The sequence below is a fragment of the Hippocampus comes genome, unplaced genomic scaffold (assembly GCF_001891065.2).
Source record: "Hippocampus comes isolate QL1 unplaced genomic scaffold, H_comes_QL1_v1.1 scaffold67, whole genome shotgun sequence".
NCBI lineage: Eukaryota > Metazoa > Chordata > Actinopteri > Syngnathiformes > Syngnathidae > Hippocampus > Hippocampus comes.
In genome coordinates, this window is record NW_017805221.1 from 1,396,827 (window position 1) to 1,397,267 (window position 441).

General features: G+C 53.7%; 1 protein-coding gene across 1 annotated transcript in view; it reads left to right on the forward strand.

Moving 5' to 3' along the window:
* Nucleotides 1-441, forward strand: part of grin2db (glutamate receptor, ionotropic, N-methyl D-aspartate 2D, b) — a 47,540-nt gene that overhangs the window by 22,785 nt on the left and 24,314 nt on the right. The window lies entirely within an intron of this gene.

A 441-nucleotide genomic window follows, 5' to 3' on the forward strand; every position in this document is an offset into this window, starting at 1 on the left:
TTTTTTTTTTCCCCGACCGTTGTCTTCCTTCTCCTGTCTTCTTATTCATCGCATCATCTCCTGCCATCCTTTCTCTCTCTCTATTTGACCGGCGTGTGTCATCTTTGCTTTTCCTTTCCCGCAATCCATTCTCACAGGAATGACTTGACGTTTTCCCATCTCCGACGAGTTGCTTCCATTCACTCTCGCTTTCCGAATCCTACACCCGCTTGAGTCTTATCGCAAGGCTTTACCGCTGTCTCTCCTCCTGTTCTCACCCGGCACATTTGTTATCTCTCCACATGGCCTTGCCTATCCGAGCTCCTCCGCCCGTCCCGTCCAGGTGCACCTCTGCTCCATCGTTCTCCCTGAGCTCCCCAACCCTCTCTCTCCACGTCTTCCCTGTCCCCTCTGTATCTCACTAGCTTGTGTGTGTGTCTGCCCTCTTCCCCGCCCCCCCCC